Consider the following 12,680-nt stretch of genomic DNA (forward strand, 5'->3'; position numbering starts at 1 on the left):
CTTATTCTTCTGATTATTTCAGTCTCATGATCCGGATCCGCGGTCACTACCTGCCCCAAGTAGATGTATTCCCTTACCACTTCCAGTGCCTCGCTACTTATCGTAAACTGCTGTTCTCTTCCGAGACTGTTAAACACTAGTTTAGATAACAATAAGTTTAGTTTAGTTTAGTTTAAAATAATGGAAGTTTAAGTCAAATAAAAGCAAATTAAGGAAACATAAGAACGACAAATATCAAATCCGAAGTGAACACAAACAACTGGCGATTCAAAAAGCGGTCCTCGTTTATTCTGTAAATTTTATGTAGATACATCCGAATTCTTATTGACTTACCTATAGATCCCGTGCGTAATTTCCTCAATCCTATCGCATTCGACTAAGGTATTCGACTCTTTCCCTATCATGGGGAGAACAGGTGTTTTTTTTTTTGTAGGTTACGACAGCTCTCTGTTTTTTTTTTTTTTGAGGAACTACCGCATTTAATATGTTACGTACCCCAAACAAAAGGCAGAATGAATGCACTTTTCACGCATAAAGTTTTTGTTAACGAGATGTATGTCATAAAAAAGATACGAATTGCCAAAATAAAGATTGTGGGATAAAATTTAAGAAAGCTTGTAAAGACACGCTTGTATCTAGTAAGCAAAAGAAATGTAAGAAAAATTACGAGGCATACAAAATATATTGCCGTCTAATTGGCACTGTCTCCGAAAAGATCGGAATTTTTCATCAAACAGGTATTCGAGTGCAAAAGTTCAAGTGCCAGCTCTGCAATTCGGCGTGCCGGGCTTGCGCCGTGGTCGTACGAAGAGCATGCTCAGACCCGCTGCGCTGCCCGACCCGGCCAGCCGCTAACGGAGCGGACTTGCGAGATCTGTCGAGGCGCGCGCGCAGCTCCCGGAGGCGGCCATCTTTCGCTTTGTGCTTTGACGATCGCCAACGCGGAGGAAGTTCTCCTTCCTCCACGATCGTCGAAGTTGGGAGCGTAGTGGACTAGATACCCTGCTGCAGTGCACTATAGTTGGGAGTGCGTTCGAAAATTAAAACGTGGTTGGGGGGGTGGGGGGGGGGAAGCCAACCGCTTAGAAAATTAAAAAACATGGTCCTCCTCCTCGACGTGCTACGGCGCAGTGTGTCCGTGAGCGGCGCGGAGTGTCTCGAAACCGGCGCTTCAAACCACAGTTAGCGGGCTAACGATGCTCAACGGGCGTGGTACGGAAAGAGTTAATCGATATGAGGTTCCCAATTAATCCATTAAAAAAAAGTCCCTAGTCAGAAGTGCAAGCCCAGACACGACTGGAAGTGACGCGTATGCGCTGAAAACTGCTTGTAACACTGCCAACTGTAAACGCACACCGCTGCACCTCCGCTGCAATGTTTTAATTAAAAATTCTGGCTCATGCTCAATGAACCAAGTGGCATGTCCCGCCTGCGCGGGATGTTGATGCGTGCCCTCGTTTCGACGCCTGTATTCCAGTCGTGTTTGTTATTTAGATATTGTCACGCAGCAAGCATGTGACATATTGCTAGTTGCGCCTTCGCGTGACCAGGCGGCCGGGCCGAACTTCAAGCGAACCCGTCTCTCTCTCTCTCTCTCTCTCTCTCTCTCTCTCTCTCTCTCTCTCTCTTACCACGCACGGGCCGCCAAAACAGCGGTGCTAACCAAAACGCCTTTAACGAAATATTGGCCTCCGGGCTCGCGTTCACCTCCACTTCCTACTGCGTTGACAACGGCCGCGGATTTTTTTTTTTTTTGAAGCATTTCGAGAGAGTGGAAAGAAGAAGAAAAATTCGCTCACGTTCACGACGCCCCTTCCGTCCTCACCTCGTCTGCCCGAGGTTCGCTTTTACGGCGGAGCACGAACCCCCTTCGGGGCGGCTTCCCGAAACGCCGGGCGGCCGTCGGGAGAAAGCTGCAGCGCGGGAGAACAGCGGTCCGTGTGGCGCCGAAGAAAAACGTGAGGGGCAGCGCGAAAAGTGCCTCGACTCGAAGGAGGGTCGTGAAAAGCTTTCCGCTGCTGCGCGAACTCACGGCCGCCGCCGCCGGCGCTGCAACCGAGGCAGGGGAAGCTGCCGCGTTGGCCGGCACCCCGGCCAACGCCGTGATGATGAGGTTCGCGGCGGCACTGCGCAACCGGCGGCACAGCGGACACCCCTGACCGCAACAGAAAACGTGCGTCGGGGGAGGGGACCGAGTCGCTTCGCCACAAGCGCGAGACGTGCCCGCAGTGTAGCCACTCCGCTGTTCCGGCTTATGTGCCACGCTTTCTTCGAATCGGCCCGCCTGTGGCTATCGCCCGTTTCGAGACGACAACCAGCGCACGCTCAGCCCAGATGAACGCGTTGCACCGGCCCTCTCTGCCTCCACGCGCCAGAAGGCACAGTTCTAGGGAGACGCCAATTTTCGAGAGGTCGCAGCTGTGAATTCGGGGAAACCATTTCTGCAAGCGCGCGGTTACGAGCCCTGCAAGCGCGCGTCGCCAACGTGTCATAGCCCTGCGGTGAAGAGCAACGAGGGGCGCCAGCGGCGGTGTGATTCCAAGCGCCGCAGCCACGCAGGACAGGACACGGCAGAGCTCGTCCGCACGTCGTGGGACACGGGGCGGTCGAGATCAACTCCGAAGCCCAAGCCGGTACCGCAACTTGTCACAACCAAGCTTTCGCTCTCGGACTTTAAACTGCACTTATCAACAAATACCAATTACTAAAATCAATTACGTGTCGCCCGAACGTCCTTATCTTCTGCCAATGAACACGCTACTTAGATATTTCTTGCCCTTTCCCTCCGACGGGAGTTTTGTCGGACATACGCACATCACTGGGCACAAACAGGGGAACTGGGATCGTACACTGACTCCGTCTCCGGCGTGGTCGTGCCAATTTGGCCTGCTGACAGGTGTGAAGAATCGTAGCCTTGCAGGGACCTCACCTCCGGCGTGGACGTACAACATCCCATTTGACGAGGCCGTCGGCTCGTTTCCGATGACTTCTTTACCAGTGACCGGAGTTCTGTCGCTGAGTGAACGGCCGACCATAACGGCCTTGACGGGCTCTTCGTGACGGTCCGGAGAGACGATGTTGCTGTCTTCAAGCGAGCTGCCTTGAAGTGAATGATGAGGTGTGACAAGTGCACGTCGCTGGGGTGGTATCCCCCACTCTGACGGACCGCGGGACACAACAGTAGTAGCAAGGAATCCGGCGTCTCGGTGAATTAAGGAGGAGACTCGTCCATATGGAATGGCCGCAGCGTACACCACCACACAGGATTAGCGATAGTCACGTTCGAATATCTTTTTCCTCGGTACTTGTTTTCCGCTACCCGCAATGGACGACAGATCCTCCCAAGCTGCTTTCAAAGAACACGTATCCCTTTATTTATAGTAGACGACGAACACTCATTCTTCCTCGTGCACAAGCTACGTAACTCAAGTGCAGAACGTATGCTATAGCACTTCAGACTACAGTTTCGTTCCCATCGTTTCTACGCGACATGCAGCTGCCCCAATTAAGCTCACTCATATCTCGCAAACCATCTGTGGCAAGGACGAAGACAGACCTGGTCACATATATAGTAACCGCTGCCATACAACAGAACAAATGTTTACGCAAGCAGTGCTCGGTGTTCACTTGAACGCAACTGCCGCCGAGTGGCGCTGGCCCTTCGCGTCCAGCATCGAAGGCGCTCACCGCAAGCGCAGTCTAGTCACGGCCATCGTCCCGCTATATTCACTAGGACCGTCTGCACGCACCGCCGGTTTCAATGCGTGCCAAGCCGTGGCTACGCTACGCTGTTCAAGCTGCGACAGCGCTCGCCTGGAACTGTACAGGCGGCCACAGAATTCTGCGGGACACAGGTACCGTGTGGAGTGTTAATTTATCTTCTGCTAAGGCGTGACACCTTTACGCTGGTTGATCAAGGCGTAAGTTGAATTAACTATTACAGAATGAAACTTTGAATCCGGGGCTTCACCGGAATTGAGCCTGCTTGCAAGAGCCTGTCAACCAGCAAACATTAGCGGCCGATTGCGGTGAGACACACACACACACACGTTACGGTGTCGCCTCATTTGCGGCACTCGAAACTCGACGATTAATTGCCAGGCCGTCCGAGCCCGCACGCTATAGTGAAAGTCGCCCTTGCGAGTTGGCGGCCGCCCGCCCATCTGCGCGTTCCCTCCACTCGCACCCCCCCTCCCCCTCGCATTGCCGCACTGTGTAGCAAAAGATGTCAGTGGAAAGGAGCCATCGCGGGTAGCGGCCCAGAAATAGCCCCAGGTCGGAGAACCAACGGAGCTGCGGAAGAAGCAGCTGACGAGACACTGCTCGACGCAAACTGCGAGCGCGGGTTCGCCCGCTTTTGCGTTGGTCTCGAGGAAGGCGAGACTGGGCAAACAAACGAGAAACACGCTCCGAGGAGCCGTGACGTCAACTGTTTTCGGCGGTCCTTCGCTTGCACAGGGCCGCTTACGCAACGCCACGGTCGCCAGGGGAGGCTTCGGCGCGGCCACTTCCGAAGGCCCACTGCGCCAGACGCACGTGGTCCTCGCCCCCGGCTGGCGTGGTCGTGCCGGAAGCGGAACGAGATCTGCACGTTCTCGGGCGACACCATGTACGTTATGGTACGCACTGTCTTCGATCCAGAAGCGCAGAACATCCGTCCCAGAAGTGTACTTAGCGAGCCGGGCTTACGAGTAGCGGCAGCCTCTCGGGCACCTTCGCAGCCAACCTTCTCGTCTGCGGAAATGAGCGTACCGCTAACGTCTTCACTTTCCGTCTGGCACTCTGGCCGCACAGCAGACGGCGCCGCAGGCAAGCACCGCTGCACGCGTGGTAACGGCCGCACAGTGCCTCCGTCGCGACGCCCTATTGAGGCCTAATTGCCCGCCCGTTTGCCCTCCTCCTTTGCCCCCCGGTCGCTCGAGGTTCCAGACGTGCGCACGAGCTAAAGGCTTTCCGAATGGCCATGACACCGACAACTTGCAGACATCAAATTAAAAATGAGGGAGGGACAACACTGCACGCGACAAAACGGAAAAAGGGTGAGCAGCTTTGGGCGAACTGGTTGACCGTCGTAGTACTGCCAACAAAGCAATATTCGGAAAAAGAAAGAACATGTGTATAGAAATGCATGGTAGTCAATGAGCAATTCAGTGTAATTAACAGATTACATCCCCGGCCACGGTGGTCGCATTTCGATGGGCCTCCTGCAGTGCGCGTGCGCGTCAAGTAACCCCAGGTGTTCAAAATTAATACGGGGTCCCCCAGTACGGCGTGCCTGTGGTTTTTAGCACGTTAAACCATGACTCTTTTTTTTTCGTTATTAGTGCCAAACAAAATATCGCCGACCTCTACTTCAGAAATGTAAAGTAAATAATTACCATGAGAGAGAAAGCAGACCGTAACGATACTTATTTCAGACAATCGCAAAGTCGATAAACTTAAATGTATACAGCAGCGTCCCAGGTAACTTTAGCCAGAGTTTAAAAATATGCCGATGCACTCCAAGATGACGCGACCAAGTGCATGTTGCTCACTATTGCATGTAGTAAGTCACTACTTTTTTGTATTCTGCTTATTTGCATAATTAATAAAGATTAACCAACTTCTGAAGCAACGAAGTTACGCAAAATAATCAAATCAGAATGTTATAGAGCGCTTTGCAAACCGTACGATTGGGCAGTTTCCAACTTTCTATAAGGTATTGGTGTTTTTCAGTTTACTGAGGATGCCCTCGAAATACGAAAAATACCACGTGACATGCCCGCTTGCGCGTCGTCATTGCAGCGCTCCCCAACGTTGCTCGTAAAAACGAACACAGAGCGTCTAGCAGGGCGGCCACAGGGCAGTGACGAGGGCGTTGGCTGCAGCGATTTGCGCCACCGGTGTTCTTCCCTCGCGGCGGTTCGTGACAGAGACAAGCAGGCTCAGCCGCGGCCGCACAGAAGCGCTTGGTTCGTGTGTGCTCGGAACGCTTCGGAGCAAGCGGTGCAGTCACGACGAGCACGTCACGTGCTTTTTTGTATTTCGCGGGCATCCAAAGTAAGCTGAAAAACGCTAATTCCTCATATATAAAAAAGTTCGAAACTGTTTAACCGAACGTTTTGCTAAGCGCTCTACAACTTCCTAACTGACAATTTTTTGCCTAACTTCGTTGCTTCCGATGTTCGTTAATTAATATTGACTAATTACGCAATTAAGCAGAACACAAAAAATAGTGCGACTTACTCCATCCGAGAATCAGCGAGAATCACTCGGTCGTGTCGTCTTAGAGTGCATCGGCATGTTTTAAAGCTGACTAAAGTTAGTTGAGACACCCTGTTTAAGCGCAAGAGTCTATACTTATTTCTTTATAAAATGGAGCCTAAGCGGGCAGGGGGAATACAAACGGCGTCTCCAGTGTTACTCTGGCGCGCCGGTGATTACGCATGACCGCGCTGACGAAACTCGGCTCCAAGCTCGCGCCGAGGAGCCCATCCTGCACGCACAGCACACGTCCCGTGCCGACGCTACGTGCTTCGGCTACGACTTCGTCTCGAGCATCGTCTCCTCTGCACGGCCAGCCTCATTCGCTTAACTGAGGCCCGAGCGAAACAAAGCGACGGACGAGGCTTGCCGATTGCGCGAGAGCTCGCCCGGAGCATGGAGAGGGGCGACGGCCTCAGCTTCGGAGTCGACGAGTGCAAATTCGATGACAAGCCCTGCAGAGTCGGGCTAACGAACCTAGGCGCCGGAGCCCATAAAACCAAACTTGGTGCCTGAAGAAGGGAGCAGCGAAGTTGCGGACTATAGAAGGGCACTCCCGATCTGTAGACTAAAGCTACAATGAAGAAAGGGACCATAACCAGTATGCAAAATGTTGGGTGCACTTAGCCATCAGAAATATATCAACACAGTGGAGCACGCGCATTAGTACAGATTCTTTAAGAATAGGGAATATCAAGATATTGCTAAATTTCATTTCCAGAACTTTCGGCCTGTCATACTTGAGAACAAATATTTCGTTTTCTTTTTTTCTTTTTTTTTTAGGCATTCGCGTATTCTCGTTTTCCCTTTTGTTCCCTATAGCTGTTGTGCACGCGCTCGGCGGTTCTGTGCTTATAGAACAGAGCACTAACGAGAAACGCCATTTGCGATTTCATAAACAGAACCTTGGTGTCTTCTGAACTGCTCAGGAGCATTTATCTTGCGCATTTGTGCCGTGCCTGGGCTCTTGAAATTTATTTAGGCAGCTATATTATTTGATCTTTTTGCTTCGAACTTTTGCATTGTCTGGGGCGCACCTCTTAAATAGCAGCCTTCCACAAGTGCCAACATTCCCTTCAGCACGGGGAATAATAAAAAAAAAACTCAATGCCCTTCCACTTTGTGAAAAAGGATGACCAGAGAAGCTGTGCATGTGGGCGCCTTAATGGCGAACTGCACCTCCGACGAGGCTAGGCCTTTACTGCACTACATTCGGGATCGGCCCCCGTATGGCGAGTGCGTAACGCCTGCTTCACCTCCGCCGCGGGTCGGCCCGGCATCGCACTGTCTTCGGGATCGACCCACGTATGGGTAGTTTCTTGCTTACCACGCCAACGACACGAAAATTTCCTTGGACGGTAGAGGCATATAGAGCTTTGCTGTAAAAACGATTGGAGACGAAAACGGCAATCGGCGAGCTTTCAGCTGCTTGCTCTGCCGGTTACTACGCGGACGTCGGCGGGGCGCTTTTCACTAGTCAATGTCGGCCACGATCCCAGATTCAGGAGCATATATCGCGTTCACAGCCAGAATAATCAGTTTTCGATGCGGCCACCTCATATGTGACGTGTGTGGAAGGGAGGGGGAGGTCGATGGCGATTACGAATAACGCTGCCGGAAGAATTAAGAAGCTTTAGGAATATTTAATGAAATGAGAGGATTGGGTGGATTAGCTAGGTGGTGTTGCGAAATGCGGTGAAATCAACTAAATGAAGGCAGGTGAGATGATGGAAATTTTACTAGTGCGAACACAGGCCTATACAGCTGCGTCGCGAAGGAAAGGAAACATCGTAAAAGCAGCTGTATGGGGCAGCCGGAGTTAAGTCGCGCCCGAATCCCCGCAAGACGTATCTGTATTTGTGAAAACATGTAGCTGGTTTTACATCTAATAGTTAAGGGACCGCCAAGAATGTCAGATCTATTCAGCGGTCGCCGGTTGAACCACACGCTTCCCACACAATGTCTTTGAGCAGCACTTGTGGCTGGGCGGATTGATTGGGATCTAAGGAATATATTGTTGCGCTAACAGGGAATAAAGGCTTGGGAAGAAAAGTAGGAAACGATAGGTCGAGAGCTGAGCTTGAACTGTTTTATTCTTACAGCAGAGCTTGCACTGAACCAACAAATGCGCATGCGTACGCCAGTGCCGTCTATACAGTCACCTTTTTAGCAGCTGCCTCTGGTTGTCAATCAGAACAACAGACGTATCCCTAATGCAGCTCGTGCGTATCTCCCTTATGTGGTATGCCTCCAAAAGTTATCTTGCCAACCAATCACCACTCCTGCCAATTATCTTAATTTCCCGCAGCAGTGGCTCCCATCAGCCGGCCAAGCAAACCATGCAATGCGCCGGCAAGTGCGCATTACCGTTGTTCGCGATAGACAACGCTCCCGTGCCCGATCGTTGACACGTCTGCCCGTTCGGCGCACGTAGTACTTGACACATTTCAGCGGTACCTCGTATATAACGCCCGTCGCACATTTCACGTACGGTCTGGCGTGGTTTTTCTCGCGTGCGGACTTTTTGTCAACGCCGCTAATGCGCGGGAACAGTCCAGCCAACTCGCGTGGCGCCGAGTGAACAACAGGCACGGACAACCTATTTGAGACTTTATTCAAGTTGTGGGAAAGTTTGTGGAGGTATGGCAGCACTGCGGGTTTGCATCCTTTTTTTCGGTCAGGGCACGCGCTTTGCTTCCGTTCGAGAGCAATCCTTATGACACCGCCCCTACGACCGAGCTCGGGTAGCCGGCTGTGTGTGTAGCCTCGCCAATAGGTTGGCTAGCCTGCATCGCGCGAGGGAAAGACTTCGCGAGAGTAGACTCAGGGGCTACGTAGCTAACTAACTTTGAATAATCGTACGGCAGCAATTCCTTCTGTGCACGTGAGCTATGCTACCAACAGGCGAGGTTTTGTCCAAAACTAAAGACACATCTGAAAACTGAAGAGTACCACGGGAAGGAATCCCATGTGTACCACGGGAAGGAATCCCATGTGCCATATTCATATAGCCTAAAATCACTTCCTCGTTAATGCACTGGTCAACGGTAAAGAGATTAAAAGATTATTTGATCCGCACCGGTGGCACCGGCTGATGGAATCTCAGCGCTGCCACCAGCTGTTGGAACCTCAGTGCTGATACCCGTTGTTGCAAATGGGTCGCAAGCCCCAAGGGTAGCGTTGGCCTGGCGGCCTGGGGCACACTGGAAGCATCCGAAGGTCCCAGCAAAGCATGAGGCGACTGCTAACAGAACAACTTGTTTATTCTAGCATCGCAAAGAGAGGGCGGTCAGGGTCGACCGAAGTAGAGAGACGGGAGACCACGTTACTCAACAGAAGAAATCGGAGCCTCTCTCATGGCGTCCGGGGGCAGCTGCTCTTATACTCTTGGCGTCGCGGGCAAGAAGGAAGGTCACGGGACGACACCACGTGACAGCGGCGACGGACGGACTGAGAGACACGTTGGGACAAGGAGGTGACGCATCAGCCGGGCCGGCGCCGGTCAGACCTCCTCGCTTCACACTGGGGGAGCTCCTCTCCCCGGCTGCCGCGCTTTGACAAGCGTGGGCACACACACACACACGCACACACATAGACACGTGGCACTGAACATGCCGGGACGCGCTCGGCGGGGATGCGTCGCGGCCGCTCCGAACGGGCCAAAATGTCCGCCGCTTTGAACGAAGCCCCGACGTCCGTTGCATCCGCGCCGGCCATATCGCGCGTCGTAGGCGAAACGTAACAAGATATAAAGATATGCAAATGCCACTAAGCTGAACAGAACCAAGGTAATGGTTGCCGTCGCTTCATTCCGCCTAATTACATAATCAGCCTTAATAAACTCATCAATTATAATAGTTAGACGAAAAGTGTCAATGAGAAAATTGTAGAGCAACATGAAAAACTCCCGATGCAGCGTTCTGTAGCTTAGTACATGCTACCCAAAAGTTTTTCCCAGCGTGAAAGAAGCCCACGAGTAGGAGCAAAATTACTGCGCACCTAGCCACTCGATCGAGGCGCTTATATAAACACCTCTATTACATATCCTACTCATTGTGCTACCACGGCATTCCCACTATACTGGGAATGCCGAAGAGGGGTAGAGGGGTAATATAGATGGGAAATAAAACGGAAACGCGAACTCGTGCTTTTGTTGCAGTCGGTCTAGACTCCGTAGCATCCTCGTCGAAACTCATCCCGGGCCGTCGCGTGCTTGTCATGAACCGTGCTTACTTTGTGTATGTACTCGTGTGTATGTTGACTGTACCGCGTTCCCTGCGATGTAAACGGAACTGCCAGAGCTCTGTAAATGGCTTGGCTCAATGCAAGGTGTCGCTGATACAGGAATGGAAGATGCCAAGGAAGCTTTGGAGCAGCTCTGGGAGCAGAAAATTTTGCTCTTTGGAGCAGGTCTGGAGCATGAATTGTCCGTTTCGGAGCAGTAAATATGTGCCTTGGAGCAACTTAGCAAAGATAAATATGAATGAAATACAGGCATGCGAAGAAAATGAGTTCCTTATTTGACTTTGAAGAACACCATTATGCAGATCAGTTCTGCGGAAGCATGCAAGGCGAGCAAAATTCATCACAGGGAATAATTGTCATGCACATGAGTGTGACATGAAGCTACAAGGAAACACGCGTACAGGTTTCTCAGAAACCACCATAAGATTGCATACAGGATGTGCGAACTAGATCTGGTCTAGAAAATAACCGAGAGCTTTCCGTTCATAGGCTTGCGTTATGATAGTCGAGTGTTTTTTTTTTCATTCTGAACAAGGAACTAATGCTTAATTTTCGTTAACATTTATTATCTTACTTATTCAATAAGGTGCCAATGCAAAGCTTGTGGAATACGTCGAGAAATGACCGATCATAACAATGTATATAGCGACCTGGGTCATGTGTAGTCCTTTTTCCCAATAAAAAAAAAAAAGGTCCGAATATTTTTTCGAATTCCACGTGACAACGAACGCGTCCGCGCATCAGTAATACATATAACTGTAACGGTTCAGATGAGAGCGAACGGCTACAGGAATTCGCGTGTGCACCAAAGACGCGCGCCAAAAACTGCCGAGAAAAAAGTGGGGCCGCTCGTTGCCACTGTTTGACGAGGTTTGCGTAAAGATGGACGCAATCTATGGTGCGCAGGAGGGCTGTCACGGCGTTTTTTTTTTCTTCGTTCTTTTTTATTTACTTCAGGCGCTTTCATTCTCTTTAAAAAGGCGTCTTCACGACTCCCAGGTTGTATTAAATGCCGACATCGTTCATTTGTCAACGTCATCCATAACCGTTTTCATTGGCATCTCACCGGTTAGGTAAACTTATCAATTCAGCTAAACGAACGCATTCGTGCTCAACGAACGAGAAGTATTCCCAGTGACCAGCGCGAACGACACCCGTACGCGCCAGTTGTGTAGTGCCCTCTGGCAATTTTTTTTTTTAATTATCGGCGACCTTCGGTCGAGATAGCAGAATAGCCCCGAATAAATGTAAAGTGTCGCATACATTGCACGTTGGCCATTATCTCTTGCCAACAAAGAGCTCCAAGATATTTTTGAAAACAACAATGGCATAAAAAATGCCCACCGGCTTTCCGATCTGCGTCGTCGACCCATATATGGAATGAGCTCGATTATTGGGGCTCATTCGCGGTTCCGCCACAGGCGCCATGAAGCCAGCGCAAAATGGCAATTTCGTGCGCCGAACGATGGTTTGTTAAAATTTTGGGACTCGATCTGCGCAAGTCGCATCTTGAACATCGTCACCGCGAACGCAATTGCAGACGTCTGCGCCTTTCGCCGGACGTTTAATTACGACCACAATTTGGCCGCTGTAAGGTGGACTAGACATGAAACATCACGTCCTTTGCTTGCGTCCTGCCACGGCAAGAGCCTGATTTTGTGTGGTGTGGTCGGGCAGAACATAGTGTAGACTCAGCGCAAATTCGAGCGACGATTGCGGTTGCCATGCATTGGATATTTGTCGCCAACGGAGGAGGATGAAAAGGAAGGAAGGAAAGGTATGGGAGTCAACCAGACGCACGTCCAGGTTTGCTACCTTACACAGGGGAATCAGGGGTTTAAGGGAAGAAAAGAAAGGAGAGGGAAGAACGCACAGTCGGTGTGAGTACATGCGGATGCCCGTGACTTCACGCCTATAATCGGTCGCTGAGGCCAGTCGCTTTCACGAAACGTAGCAGTGCCCGCGTTGCTTTGTAAGCCTGCGATGCATGGGGCCGAGAATGTTAGTCTCTGAAAATGGTAAGCTGACGGCACATGCGAAATAGATATATAACGTCAAACGCACGGCGCTAGCAATAGACGCAGATGCGCCAATGAGGGAGCAATGTCGACTGTTGAAACGTACACAACGAGTCTGACGAGCTACACGCTGAGCAAAATCGTTCTTTCCTTCCCAGTGAAATGAGCGCCAGT

General features: G+C 51.1%; 2 protein-coding genes across 3 annotated transcripts in view; one reads left to right on the forward strand and one right to left on the reverse strand.

Moving 5' to 3' along the window:
- LOC139048658 (MIF4G domain-containing protein-like) overlaps positions 1-12,680 on the reverse strand; it is a 154,743-nt gene that overhangs the window by 96,837 nt on the left and 45,226 nt on the right. The gene's annotated exons all lie outside the window — the stretch shown is intronic.
- LOC139048660 (uncharacterized) overlaps positions 1-12,680 on the forward strand; it is a 384,154-nt gene that overhangs the window by 26,828 nt on the left and 344,646 nt on the right. The window lies entirely within an intron of this gene.

Source organism: Dermacentor albipictus, chromosome 8, assembly GCF_038994185.2.
Source record: "Dermacentor albipictus isolate Rhodes 1998 colony chromosome 8, USDA_Dalb.pri_finalv2, whole genome shotgun sequence".
NCBI classification, from domain to species: domain Eukaryota; kingdom Metazoa; phylum Arthropoda; class Arachnida; order Ixodida; family Ixodidae; genus Dermacentor; species Dermacentor albipictus.